This window comes from Ictalurus punctatus, chromosome 9 (assembly GCF_001660625.3).
Source record: "Ictalurus punctatus breed USDA103 chromosome 9, Coco_2.0, whole genome shotgun sequence".
Lineage (NCBI taxonomy): Eukaryota > Metazoa > Chordata > Actinopteri > Siluriformes > Ictaluridae > Ictalurus > Ictalurus punctatus.
This window is the reverse complement of record NC_030424.2, coordinates 23,501,288-23,513,359: the sequence shown is the minus strand read 5'-3', so window position 1 is coordinate 23,513,359 and position 12,072 is coordinate 23,501,288. Positions and strand designations below refer to the sequence as shown.

The window sequence follows — 12,072 nt, the reverse complement described above, 5'->3', positions numbered from 1 at the left end:
AATTCCATTTATATTTGAGATTTACATCTTGCGAGTTCTTTTATATTAGGAGTTCATGTCAAAGAAACAAATTGCACCTGGGACAAAGAAATCTTTCACTGTAATGAAGTGGAGTGATTAAAGCATGCTGTAGAAAAAAACAACAACATTACAAAGCACTGGTATGATAACCAGTGTTAACTAGTGAAAGGTGTCTAGAATAAATATTACTTCATAATCTTGATGCACTGTGTTGATATTTAGTTGTGCCAGTACAAGTATTTAATTAGCATAATATACCAAAAGTCTATAGCTAACTGCTTCACATGGGTTTTTCCATCTCAGTTAATTTTACACCCCTCCTAACTGTTTGTTTGAATCCAGTTTTTAATTCGGTTCCAATTTGAGCGCTGTATGAAAGAAGTTAGAGACTGGCTATTGAGCTTATTTCTATATTGCTGGTTTTTGCTGTATCTCAGGTTTAAAAAGGAAGGAATATAACATGGCAGGTGGTGCTGTCGCGTCTCACCAGGACTTTGCGATCGCAGAAACGGACGCAAAACCAAGCAAATTCTGCAATATTCGGAGGAGCTTGCGATTTTTTCGAAACTGTAGCAGATTTGGGTCAGGACGCGTCATGTGACATCACAACGCGCATTCAGCCAAAGTCATCTTCGAATTCATGTGCGCTGAACATGAATACAGCTGAAAGATCTCATTTACCAACAAACGTCACGGCGAAAGACCGCGCAAAACAATTTCGCCAATTCTGGTAGTTTACCTCAAAAACATTACAGAAAAACTCCACAAGTTACATCGCAAATTCCGAACAAAGAAACAGCAAAATCGAGCATCTTTCAAGCACAAAAAACTCTGCAAAATCTTGGACAGACTGGCGGTTATAGGAAGATAAATCAACAACAGGTTGGTGCGACACATCAAAGTTGATTTCTTTTCCCTATAACCTCAAGTCCCAAAGTTTTCAGCATTTACATTCCCTGATTTTCTCCAAATTAATAACACAGAAATAAAATGCACTTTGTTACCAAAAAAAAATAAAAAATACACGCAATGCCCACTCTCCAGAGGACTTTCCAGTGATGGAACACACTTAACAGTTAAAGCACTGACACTGGAGACACTCATTCCATAAATGTCCATAAATATTAAGTAAATGTCTCATAGAAACGATTATGTATTATAGATATACGTACGCTTGACCATCACAGCATCAACACAAGATTCCGGATTTAGTTCCCCTTTTACTGTATAACAACCTGCACTCGTCTGGGAAGGCTTTCCAATAGATTTTGGAACATGGCTGTGGGGATTTGCCCATTGGAATGGAAAATGTAATGCTACAGCATACAAGGACATCCTAAAACAACTGTGTGCTTTCAAGTTTGAGTAAGGCAACAGTTTTGGGGAAGAACCACATGAACCACTTATGGGTGTGATGGTCAGGCGTCCACAAACTTTTGGCTACATAGTGTACAATAACCTGCTACAAAATGTGCATTAACATAAACGTGCGATTTGAATTTAGAGATGCTGTAATAGAAAATTAAATACATTCTTCACCAATCAGATTTAATAATCCAACACAGCTGTGGTATAAAAACCTACATCTTCCAACTATTTGGCCCAAATGAGAAAAATGGGATGATTTTGTTAATAGCAAGCTGTAAATTATATCTATCAAGACAACATCAAGCTATAAAGGTTTGCTTAACAGCGTTTTAACCATCTATGGCAGCTTGATGGCTTTCAGACTAGGGCCAAGCACACAGCTCCAAAGGTTTCTTTGCTTCGGTTACTCGCACCTGAAAACTGTGATGATAACTGTATAAATGCTACTAGGTGCCAGACAGTGCACATAAACCTAAGCAATGTTAGAAGACCCCGCCAGACCTTAAAACACCAGAAGAACTTCCTGCGCCAGCTCTACCGGGAACACACCATGACTGGCTGCCCGTCTACAAACCACACCGAACAAATGCAGCCATTAAAACCGGCGAGAAGGAGCAAGGAAACAAAGGTTTCCAGTGTGTCTGCAGCAGAGCAGCTTGGAACCCATTAATAAGCGCTCGCTTTCCGCCTGCAGTCAACTCTCGCAGGCCAGCAGAGCACGGGAGACCCGGACCGTGACCCAATGCAGACACGCTGTATATACTGTACCATGGTGCTAATTACTGCCAGACCTCAGAGAAGCCATGCCAGCAATATCCATGCTGCAGCGCTCCAGCAGTTCTCCATAACAGTGAATGAGCCAAACAGACAGAAGCTTGGAACAGAAGCCAATAGGGAAGGAAGTGGTCCTTTTCACTCACACAGTGAGCAATAGAGCTGGCAATCTAATCTAATGGCAAGCTTTCACACAGCATTAGTGAAAGTTAATCTAGACTTCAGTGCAGAATTAAACTGACTGCATGTAGATTAATTGACGTCTGGAACCCCAGTCTCCAATTACAACATCCATTTTAGGTGTTTATGACCCAAGCAGGTCCATATATGCACCACACCGGGATGTAATGGATTGAGTTTGTATCCTCATGTGTACCATTTGTGTCTTATCCAACACCCATTGGTCCATTGGTGTTAATCAGGACCGGAGTGCAAAACTCCACATTTGTTTCCCGAACTATCTAGCTTTACCTGCTCTGAAGGCAGGATGACTGCCAAGCACAACATCTGGCCATGAGCAAGGAACCCAAGTGCCTTACCTCAGCGACTTCCACTGAACAATGGCCCTCTCTCCATCCATATATCCTCTCTCAGACACGCGTCCAGCCTAGTGCCCACACATGTGGGCATGGCTTCCGAGTTGCACTCCCAACTCAGGCTCTTGATCAGCCGTTTGCTGCCCTTTGAGAAAACATTCAAGCCCTGTGGTGTTGTTGGTCTTGGATGAAAGCTATGCTTGGGTTTTTAAAAGTACCTAGAGGGCTCTTTGTTAAAATATCCAGCAGGGCAGTTTAGTTCAATTATTGTGTGGCTGTAAAACTACAAGCATGACTGCATTTCTGCTGTTTCGATTAGACCTGCCTGCCTTCGAAAGCACGTAGGCAAAAGGAGGTTCCGATCAATAATACGCCATTTACACATGTGGAAAAGCAGTGAATTTGGTTTCATTGAGTGCTCTTATGCAGCCTATTGTTGCAAAACCCTACAGCTTAAAACAAATCTTAATCTTATTAAAATTGCTACAACATAATCCTCTTAAGCCTTCTAACCACAATCACCAAACACACATACATTCAGATTTAGTAACCGCTTTATCCTGGTCAGGGTCATGGCAGATTCAGAGTTTATCCCGGGAAATACATCACATTACATTATTTGGCAGACACCCTTATCCAGAGCAACTTCTAATTATCTCATTTACACAACTGGGCAGTTGAGGGTTAAGGGCTCAGGGCAACAGTGGCAGTGCTGGGATTTGAACTCATAACCTTCTGATCAGAAGTTCAACATCTTAACCAGTCCACTGCAAGGCACCATACACAGTCACACCTAAGAGTATTTTACACTGAAGAACCCAGAGAAAACCCATGCATACACAGACACATGATGTCAAACTCCACACTGACAATAACCCGAGCTCAGGATCAACCCGGCAATCCTGGAGCTGTGAGGTGGCAACGTTACCCACTGCACCACCAGTCCACCATACCATGACACCACCCAGTTTTTCCCTCTATCATCTTCACCAAACACACACAAAAAAAGCCACGTTTAGTTATGTTTCACTTCGACCGGTCTGATTACAGAATAGTACATGAGTAGAGATCTAAATCTTGTCAGGTACATTAGAAGCCCGTAACGACTAAGAAACTACGTCACACAAAATCGAGCAGAAGCACTACCAGATGTTCAGTGTTATCCTGCTACCGCAGAGTTGCACCCCAAAGTGTGCAGTGCATACCAAAAACTCAGATTATAGCATGCAGTATCTTAATCCACCAATAGGTCTATTAATATGCAGCACCTATTATTATAATCAAACTATCAAAAGGGAGTGACTGTGGATGTGTTCAGAATAAATAAACAACAAGTGCATGTGCAAAAATATACATATATGCATGTGCAACAATATACATATATGCATGTGCAACTGTATACACAGATGTATATCAATATATGCTGGCACGTGAAGTAGTCCATGCTTTTAAATGGCATTTATGAAATAGGAAGGACTGTATGTATAAAACCCATCCCTAAAAATCACTGGCTTAAATTTAGCACAGGAAGAAGAAAGTGCACAAGAGAGGGAGCAGCACCCTCTACCCGCATCAACCAGCATCTCACATCATCTCAGTTCCACCTCTGCTGCAAGCAAACCACCACCAAACACAATGTGCATGCAAATAAAAGTGCCCAAAGCCTGAAAGATAAATAGTTTGTTTTGGTTTTTTTTTCACACAATTTTCCAGTCATTGCACAATGCCCATGTGTCGCCTGCTAAATGAATATGAATGCATGCCTGGCTGGCTGTTTGGACTACATATAAGCCCAACATCTAAAAGATCCAAACAAATATATATATATTTACATTCACATTAATGTGAAAACAGTTTGAGGGACGCATGCGCGAAGCTCGCGCAGACCTGTAGATGTCAATGAATGAGCACGCGCGCAGGGTTTATTCAGGGTCACAGTTGTGCGCAAATCTCCAAACTCACCATCCAGCTTCATCTCTGAGAAGAGCCGTGTTGCTGAAATGTAATCCGTTTTGCGGTGTCACGGCGGGACAGTTCGACCCAGCTGCAGAGAGAGCGCTCTGTCACCGTTTCAGCTCGCGCTCTGTATGTATATGTGTATGTGTATGTTTGTGCTGTGTTGTGTCTTATTTCCCTGCGTCTAAGCTCTGAGAGTGAGTGAGTGAGTGCGCGCGCTCTGATCAGCAGCAGTAAAGCCCGAGCAGCAGCTGTACACGCCCACCTCTCTTAAAGGCGCAGAGCATTTTATACTACGCCGACAGATTTTGCCGAGAAGTCTTGACGCTGTCAGAACATGACGCGTTAGATGCCGGGACGCGCATGCGCAGAATCTGCGTAACCGATAACTACATAGACCTGTGTTTTCAGCAAAATATCCCTGATAGGAAAAGAAAAAAAAAGAAGGAACACCAACGGTGGGGATGGATTTAACTAGGATAATTTAAGCAAAATGATAGTAATTCTGATAATATTTTATAAAATGTCCAGAAAGTCAGTGAAATTGTGCCCTAAACACTCAGTTTTGGTAGAAAAAACCCCCCAGTAATTTATATAAATTCATTTATACAAATTAATTCCTTGGTGTTCTAGTTGAGTTTCATGTCTTCACATAATATTTCTTCACTTCAGCATTCTGCTATAGATTATAGACTGATTATAGCTGTTCTCGAGTAAGTGTTCATATTGGGACACCTTGATAACCATCCAATGAAAAACAATGCTTCATTTGCAATCATTTGATCGTAATCAGTGATCAAACATGTTGGTATAACAGATACTGTAGCATTGTGGCTTACAGCTGCAGGATCCATACATCGATCGTGAGGGTTGGTACGGTCTGTGCAGAGTTGTTCTCCCCATGTGGGATTGTTCCAGGTTCTCCAGTTTCCTCCCACCTCCCAAAAGCATGCCAGTAGGTGGATTGGCTATGGGTGCGTCTCGATCAGCTCCCTAGTTCAGTAGTCAGGGCACTGATCTGGGAGTCTGCCATTTTATGAGCTGTTTCAATCGCAAAATCCTTCCAGTTCACTGAAATGTTCGCTCCCTTAAAAAAATCCCACAATGCACAGCGAAAACCAGAGAGTATTGATGCTCACTGTGTTCCTTTGGAAATGGAGTCATATTTTCTGAAGCCTCTCAGCTCGAAAAAAAAAAATGGCAGACAAACACTCAGCCAACTTTGTCTACAAATGTAAATAGCTTGTTATTGTTGTTGTGGCTCCCAAAGGATTACTTTCGTTAGTAATTTTTAGCTTGATTTGATGTTCTGTATATGGTTTGTTGAGTCTAATGACTTTTGACTGCTTAATGATTTTTTTTTTTAAATCCACTAGCCAGCCTACGACCCTGCTTGAAGAACCATGACAGAAATGTGTGTGATTAAGCTTGCAAATTTATATGACATATAATGTCAGAAAGATATTGGGCTTGCCTGTTGTTGATAAATGCCAGTGCTGACATTTTATAATGCGAGTGCATAGTCGGAAATTGAGTCATCAGTGTCCCAATGTGTAGTGAGCCAGGGTCCTTACCAGTGCCCGAACTCATGATATACTGATTCACCACCTAGGGAGCTAAGGAGCTGATTGAGACTCACCTTATGTTAAATTGGGGCCAAATCCACCGCAACCCTGACCAGGATAAAGTGGCTACTGAAGATGAATGAACAAATGAATGAATTAATGAATTAACTATTTTAAAATCCTTTAAATTATTTATAATCTAATGATCATTTCGCTTCAATCTTATCCACAAAGGGCCAGTGAGGCTTACAGCCAGATTGGAGGCACACTTCATAGATGATTTGAGACTCAGATAAACTGATTAAATAAGCGAAAACAAGTGAAATCAGAAAGCCTCTAGCCACACTGGCCCTTTCTGGATTCGTTTGAAGACCCCTGATTTAAATATTATCAATAAACCATGTTGAAACAATTGGCTATTTGTTGCTGTCCCAAAACAGGCCCTATAGTAACACTGAACTAGCCTGGGTTCAGTAATACCCAAATATGATTACCTGAAATTTATTAAAATCCATTATTATATTTATATTTAGCAACTAAACCATTCAATCATGTATACTTTGTAATGATGTAACTCATTAAATGTGCGAGAGCTGTAAGATGGACAAGGATGAAGCCTTCAGTCATTTTTTGCAAAGAGCAGACTTTTAAAATTTCTTCCAGTATAAACAGAACAGAAAGCCCCATATCCAAAAGAGTTCAATATCCAACTGAGTCTGTGACCGGACCATGATTGTTGAAAGTGAATTATGATTGTATTTACCCTAGTGTAACATGATTTCTTCCATCTTCTTCCAAATATCTACATTAATTCTCCAATAGCTTATATGTTACAGTGACAATCTAACATATTTTTTCTACTAGTCAAAGGATACCAAGCCAGCACCTTAATATGCATTGTTTCATATAAAATCTCAGATGGCACCCAGTCAATCACTCATAAGGCTTTTATCATTGAACACTCTAAGCTTTTTGAACTTTTCACACAACATAATCCCCCATTAATTGCAAATTCCGGTCCTACATATTGATCACAGCTCTGAACTCATGAGTAGCCAGGGAAGTTATGAAATTTTATTTACGTCTGCAATAAGACTACAGATTCAGAAGGGGAAAGATAATTACGGAAAAGGGGAAATTACAAGCAGGCCTGCCATGTGATCTTTGTTTTCTAACAGCAGATGTTTGGGAACATGATAGAAAAGGAGCTGAACTGAATAAAGCACCGAGCGAATGGAAATATGTTCATGGTAATAAAACAGCAGTGGAGTTTTATAAACATAAATGCCTTTCACCATTTCTCATGTTCTGCTGCTACTGTAGATTATCATACTAGGAAGACCACAACTGAGAGTCTGAGGTGATGTTTCTTGAAATCACTCGTAAAATAGTTTTTATGGCCATGTGTAGACAGCTGACATCTCTCAAACATCTCAAATCACAAGTTTTTCTTACAGGAGCGTTTTCTTATGGGAAATAATGTTCCTCATGGGATTTATACGTCATGTTTACTGACATAATTACCGTGTCACGTCAACATACTCTTTGCTTTTACGTTACTCAACTCATCATATACTTTGAAGACATTAAAGCCAACATTCCACAGATATACTGTATTATTATGTGTAGTCTTATTTCAAGAGAAGCCCAATTAATTGCCCAGTTTTTATTCATAATTGCCTAACTTAGTATAATTTGCTCCAATTTAATGATTGCTATTTCATCCTGGAATTCGTCTACTGTCAAACAATGTGATTAAGACTGCAGAACCATTACATCACCTTTACTTCAGCCTTTCATTCCTCGTCACATTTTAAACCTTCACCATCCCCTGTGTTGATTTTGGTGAAATATATACGCTGACTGATCAGAGAAACGGATCGTGTCACAGCGTCACATAGTCTGTAACGAAATCCAACACAAAGGTCCATGCATAGAGAAAAAGAAGAGGTTTTTCCATCAGTGAGAATGAGTTTTCAAGACTACACAACTTGGCCAGAATAATGTCAATCCTATGCCTTCCACTGAGGGGACTTTTCGGTCTTTTTCACTCTCCGACAGCGGACAACGGTAATCCATGGCAACTAAATGAACATTGGAGGACTCTGGGTGCTGTTTTAATGAAAAGGCCTCCCAAGGATTTACAAAGGGACTTCATTGAACGCCCTTAGTTGATATCCACAGCAAGTCGACACACCACTATTGATCACATTTGTAAAGTAACAAAGCATGAAAAGATGTGTGGATTAAATATTCAAAGCAAGTAGCTTAAAGGGAATGGAAAGGGCAGGAATGGAAAATACTACAGGTTACCTGAAGATTGTAATTCTGTGGGTGTTTACCCCAGTCTATGGGTTCTTTAGGGCAATATATACCACAAATTTTAAATCTAGCACCATAAAGTGTTTTAAATTCCTCTGGAAGACCCTTCAAGGCTCCGTGTAGAACAATGGGTTCCAAGTGCAACCCATTTAAAAGCTATTCACCATGCAAAGAACCCTTAAGGAACCTTTTTTTCAAAGAATGTAGACTTAAATGACTCTACACCATTTTTCACCGCACACAGTAGCAGAACGTTTGAACTTTGCCGTTTCCAACAGCCCAGGACATCTTTAATCGCATTACTGCATGCTGTCATGATGATGTAGTTACTTTTACTGTTACCACTGTGATCTTTTCAGTTGTATCATAAGTTAATGAACCATGAGCTAAAACCAGAACCCCAGATTCTGTTTGTTCCCAAAACCCTTTGTAAAAGCCTTGGGCCCCGCAAGTGGTGCAACAGAACATACACGCCACAGCCATCCATATTTGGGAGATCTGTGCACCCTGCTATTATAATGCCAGGGATGGAATTACACTTACGCCCAAGTCAATCATAGTGACACTAGCCATTATGGACATCTGTCAGCTCGTGTATGAGGAAGAGGACAGATTGCTTTCCTCTAAGTGTGTTCCGTGCTATCCTGTCATGTAGCATGAGCAGCAGTTTAAAAAAAGCTTCACATGTCTCACAGGTAAGATATAGTTAATGGGTGGGAATTAGCAAATAAACAAATTGGGTATAAACAGGGTTAACAATAAAGTTAAGCATTGAGCTATAAGCAGTTGAGCCTTTTAGGGAAAACCTGTTAAAGAATCGATGTAGATGCTAAAACAGCCATACATCCACATAGAACCGTTATATAAAGTTACGAACTCTTAACTATTAAAAGAACCATTCAGGAACCTTGAAGTAGATCATCTTAATCATCCTTCTTCTCAAATCGGCAGTTTTCTATCCTTTTTGTCACAGTGAACTATAGTCAAAGTGGGACTGTCACAATGAACTGTAACAGGGGTGATCTCACTTTCAGGGAAAATCCCTTCAATGAAAATAGGATCTGTTGTAATGTTTTTGCTGGTGTGTAACATTCTAACAAATCTGCACACTCAGCTGCAGGGGCATTTTTATTTTAGCAACAAGCTTGACCAAAAGCCCTATAGCAGCATTGTCTAATTCCTTTTGCAAAGCGCCATTGTGCTAGCGTAGGCTCAAGCAGCATCCAAGCCGAAGAACCTGATTCCACTTGTGTAATAACTTGGATCTACAGGAGTGTTACAATGACTAATGTGTTGTATTTGGTGAGCTCCTGATTTGTTGTGAAAATAACTTGCAGCCACACTGGCGCTTCACAGACAGTAATACTGAATAATACCTCTTGGCCTCTTGTAGCAATGTACCTGTTATGAAATAATAAAGCAATATGCTTTTCGCTTGAAGAAAATAATAACTGCTTATGAAATAAAGAAATAAAGCTTGAATAACGTGTGTATTTGACACATTTTAAAGTGTTTTTAGACCTGCATGTTGTATTTTTATTATATCTACTATCACAAAATAAAAACAAAAGTAATATGAAAAAACAATGTTCTGTTATAAGTAGTCTTTTTAACGTGTTCTCTACCACTGACTGCACTCAGGGACATTTGGACAACACGTGACAGCTTTCCATGTATACATTCAGGTTTATGCAGTCCTTCAAGGGTTCTACTTAGGATCTACTGTACATAATTCCTCCAGAAGAACTTCCAAAGGTTTTAGATTAAACCTTGTATTAAGAGTGTATTAACACTTGTATTAACACTGTGGCTTATTGGTTAGCATGTTCGCCTCACACCTGCAGGGTTGGGGGTTTGATTCCCACCGTGGCCCTTTGTGTGCGGAGTTTGCATGATGCAGGGGTTTCCTCCGGGTAATCCAGTTTCCTCCCCCAGTCCAAAGACACGCATGGTGGGTTGATTGGCATGACCAAAGTGTCCATAGTGTATGTATGGGTATGTGATTGTGCCCTGTCCAGGGTGTACCCCGCCTTGTGCCCCGTGCTCCCTGGGATAGGCTCCAGGTTTCCCCGTGACCCTGAAAAGGATAAAGCAGTATATAAGTTCAGCTTCTTACCCTGCTCACTTCAGTCTTTGGACTTCCTTTACTTTCTTTCTCATGTATTTGGGTTTTGTTTCTCACGCTGCAGATCGACAGCAAAAAAATACAGATGTTTTCAGCCAGATTGCGTCTCTAAATTTTGGCCAAACTACAAAAAATATTTTGATCAAAGATTCTCTTTAATAAACTGTAACTCTCACCCTTATTCACTACACTGACTGATTGCATTACAAACCATGATGTTTGCTGACTCTGTAAAATTGTTTTTTAAAAAAATTATATGACTGATTTCCCAGATGTTAGATTTCTACAGTATGCCAAGGAATGTTTTATCTATGACTCTGGAATGAGGTGTGCTGGTCCAGCAGGTTTCATATTCAGACCCTTTGCTGTGGCAAATTTTCCCCGATTTCTCTTCTATAACCCACTTTCCTTTCCCAGTTCCCTTTAATTTTGTAGCCCCTTATTATATGGTCAGGCCTGATTAACACTTTCAGCAAAATCAGACCATGCCTGTTAAAAGTTGTAGGGCTGTGAATGTCTGAGAATATTCTCTCTGTCTTTTTTTTTGTTTGTTTTTGTTTCCTTTAATTTTTTTGGTGGACATCTCTGCATCTCTTACTTATTTTAGTAAATGTTATGTAATACTTATGTAATTTCGTATGTTTTCACTGCTCAGTTATTCACGTTTCTCCCCATATTTCCTCGCTCCATCTTTCAGTTTGAGGCACAGACAGAGAGTTGCCGCTGTCTGTTGGCCGGCTAACCGAAGCAGCTCTATTTATACGCACTAGCTGGGGTGGATATCGCTGGGTTGAACGCACCAGGATCTCCAAAGCTACCCGCCAAAGCTGATTGGCAGGGAGTGTGCCACCCATCCCTGCTAAATCAGACCTGCAGCTGGGTGAAACACTCCGCCTCGTTCCAAACCCCACGAAATGAAAAGTGTTTGTTACATGTCGAGTTCATTTCATTTTTAAACTCTATCCTCTTTCACCAGGCTGACAACATGTGGCTTAAACAGATGTCTCAGAAACTAATTTTACTCAAAGTAAAAATGTTTTGCGGCGGCTGTCCAGTCAAAGTTTGAGACCATAATCATGACTCGAAATGCTCTCAGGATTTTTCCTTTGAAATGAAAGTGTTTGAATAGAGAAAATACACACACACACACACACACACACACACACACACACACACACACACACACACACCGAGTGTAATAAATTCTACTGCTCTCCTGCGTATTGGATCAGAAATGTACAACGTCGGTCTGCTAATACAGTTGGAGAGCTATGTGCAACCAAACACAAAAGCAGAAGACGGGCTGCCAGGAGCATATTTGTACAGGTGGTTTGCATTGCATTCTTGTGATTGAACATGAGAGAGTCTGAGCCATCTGCATGGGAGGGCCTGATCTAATGTCCAT

The 12,072-nt window shown here is 40.5% G+C and overlaps 1 protein-coding gene across 1 annotated transcript in view; it reads right to left on the bottom strand.

The window, feature by feature from the left end:
* Positions 1-4,899, bottom strand: part of daam2 (dishevelled associated activator of morphogenesis 2) — a 112,122-nt gene extending 107,223 nt beyond the window's left edge. The window contains exon 1 of the mRNA XM_047157810.2: positions 4,662-4,899. The gene's annotated coding sequence lies outside the window, so the exon portion shown is untranslated. The remainder of the gene's footprint in view (positions 1-4,661) is intronic.
* Between the last annotated feature and the right edge of the window lie 7,173 nt (positions 4,900-12,072).